We start from the raw sequence: 3,161 nt of genomic DNA on the forward strand, positions 1-3,161 counted from the left end.
AATGAGGGCGTGCGGTTGTCTCAGGGGCACATGGCCGGTGTTGTCGGGGGGGATTTTGGCCCTCTTTCTTGGGGGTGGCTGCCTTGGGAGGCTGGGCCCCCATCCGGGGTCAGGACCGGCCCCCCTGGACCCGTCCTAAGGCTGGGTGAGGTTGTCGCTGGGACCTGGTCCCAGTGGGGAGGACCACTCTAGCCTACCTATAACCTCTTTTACTTCCCCCCTTCGGTCATGCCGGCTGGGCTGGGGGATTGTCCGCTCTGCTTCTCCCACGTTCTCTCTCCCTGGCAGCGGGGAGCTCCCCGGCATGGCTCTCTGCTGTTATCCCTTGGGGCGAGCCGTGACTTTCCCCGGGACACGTGATCTCGGGTCCTTTGCGCTGTGGGGGGTCGCGAGGTGCCCTGGCTGCTGGGGGTTTTGCCTGCCTGACGCTGGGGTCGGTGCGCAGTGGTTGTGGTGTCCCACTCTCACTAACAACTACATTCAGTAATAGACTTATACACACACATATATACACACACACGCTATCACATGTAGACACACACACATACAGACAGACACATAGGCACAGAAACACATTTAGGCTGACCCTGGTTATCACAGGAAGAACTTTTCTTTATGCTCTTTATTGCTGCTGTTCGGCTGGTTGTCTTTGTTTTTGTTTTTTTTTATAAACATGTGATCCTGTCTTTTTAATATTATTTATGGTCATATAAGCACTTCTTTAATAGTGATTTTGTATAAAATGTATTATTATAAGTATGTGTATGTCTCACAGTCCAACACCTTCCTCTGTCTGTCACTGTAGTTACTTCTGTCATTTCTGAACACAACGCAAAGCTGACTGCAGAAAACCAGATCCTGACAACACGAAACCAGGAGCTGGAGTCACAGAGGAACAACTTAACAGAACAAATACAAAACAAATGGAATGAGCTCAACGTCAGTCGAGCTCAGTGGAGCATTGATGCCTACTGCCCAAAAGAAAACCAAAGTATGTTCAGATCCCATTAATAAGGTTCAAAAATAACCGACAATGATAAGAACTATATCACAATGCAGTAATGTTGTTTATTGGTTTGTCTCTGTTGTTTCAGACAGAACGTGTAAAGCTTGTCAGGATGGCTGGATACTCTCAGAATCCAGCTGCTATGCGATTAATAGCCCTGATGTTCCTGGTCAGAAAACCTGGGAAGAAGCTCGAGAAAACTGCAGAGGAAAGATTTCAGATCTGGTTGTTAAACTTGATCAAAAGGAGAAGGTAATGAGAACACTGAACATTTTTATGACAGCCTATATGAAATGAAAATGTATTTTCTGTCTGAACACACTGAAACTGTAGGCCACAGTGTGTTTAAGTACAGAGTTTAAATATTTGATAACTGTCTCTCTGTTAATAAACAAACAAAACGGGCAAATCTTTTTGATTATGATAAAAATGACTGTCTGTTGATGAAAGGTGAACTGCAGCAGTGTGAGAACAAACAGTGTGGCTTAAAACCACTAAAGTAGAAAACTTGCCATCAACTCAGCATTCACCACTAACCAAACAACAACTGTCAAATCTTCAAAGCAGAACTAAAAACCATTCTCTTCTCTGTGAAATATAACATTGGTACACCTTGTTCTTTTGGTCAGAGTGATTTTTAAAAGTTTAAACTTTTATTTCTCCCCCTGAGATGATCTAATTAATTGTAATTGAAAATGATATATATTGTAAAAAAAATGAAAACACTAAATAAAAATGTATGTATTTCTTAACACAGCTGGAATGTACTTGAAATTTTCATGCATGATAAATGTGAACTCTATTAATCAAAACCTATAATGTGATATTCCTGCACAGGAGAACCTCAGACAAACCTTGATAACACTAGAGATATACAGTAAAAATGTCAAATGTATTTTCTGTGTATATGATGAAAAAAGGATGGAGATCAATGTGTTGATTATTTAGCTGATTTAGAGGGTTTAGAAAAGAAGCTGCATGAAGTCAGAAACAGTTAAAGCCACAGAGTGTTTTTGTCAGTACAGTGGTTAAACATGATAAACTGATATTGTCTTTCTGTGAATATCAGGAATATGTCGACTTTAACTGGGGCGAATTAGGCTACTGGATTGGCCTGAGAGCTGAAGCTGGAAATTGGACGTGGATCAATGGAACTTTTCTAAAGACTCAAGAGTAAGATGATTTTCTAAACACCATGAATAATAAAATGTGTCAGCTGGGATCTAACCATCACGTTCTTTCCTCAGCTACTTGACAGAACCACCTTCTGGTGAAGCTCATTGTGTGATTTCTGTCGGAGGGACACCTTCCAAGAAATGGAAAGCTGTGAAGTGTGATGAGAAACATCGATGGATCTGTGAGAAGAAAGCTTTATCTGTTTAAGATCTGTAATCAGAACTGAAGAGATTACTGGATAGTCTGCACAGATGAATGACGCGTACAATAACATCAGCTGGCTTGTAAAAAAGAAAATTCGTAAAATTCTACTTCAGAATTTGTTGAATTTAATTTCAAAATGTACGTACAAGGGATTTTATTTTTCCAAGATGCTTGTGTATGGTGTGTCTGCATGTGTGTGTATCACAAAAAGACACACTAACAGATTTAAATGTGTATATATGTGTGATACAGTTTTGGATTATTGATACTGTGAGTCTGACTATAGACCAGTTTGTAGTAAAATACAGTGATGACTATACCGGGGGAGCTGAAGAGCAAATAACATCAAATGTGGACTTCTTCTTCTTTGATAGAGCCACAATAATGAAATGTTGAATATCAGGATATGATGAGATCTAAGAGAGGAAGCTTTAAACTGTTCAGAATCTCCATAAAACCTGTCTTTTGTAATTGTAACATTTAAATTGTTAATACTGATTTACCAACAGGAAGTGATGTCAAACTCTACAAAATGTTTCCAGGTCTGTTTTAATAAACATCTGTATTTTTAAGTAAACAATAAAAGTATATGTAGAGGTGACAGGTTTGATCTTATCCATCATATAGTTGTCATGCTGTTCATCATATAGTTTAGTTAGTGTGACTGCAGATATTTGTTTTCATCATTGTTCGTCACAAATAAATTGTCTTCACAATTTCAAGTACAATAGGAGGAAAAAGCAAACTGTGTCTTTACATTTAGAAAACAAAAGAC

The 3,161-nt window shown here is 39.5% G+C and overlaps 1 long non-coding RNA gene across 1 annotated transcript; it reads left to right on the forward strand.

Annotated features, from left to right (window-relative positions):
- Positions 1-838: 838 nt before the first annotated feature.
- LOC123967669 lies at positions 839-2,883 on the forward strand. Its single transcript, XR_006824309.1, has 4 exons — positions 839-991; positions 1,095-1,258; positions 2,076-2,179; positions 2,254-2,883. It is a non-coding gene; the product is annotated as an uncharacterized LOC123967669 (long non-coding RNA).
- The last annotated feature ends 278 nt before the right edge of the window (positions 2,884-3,161 follow it).

Source organism: Micropterus dolomieu, linkage group LG03 (assembly GCF_021292245.1).
Source record: "Micropterus dolomieu isolate WLL.071019.BEF.003 ecotype Adirondacks linkage group LG03, ASM2129224v1, whole genome shotgun sequence".
Lineage (NCBI taxonomy): Eukaryota > Metazoa > Chordata > Actinopteri > Centrarchiformes > Centrarchidae > Micropterus > Micropterus dolomieu.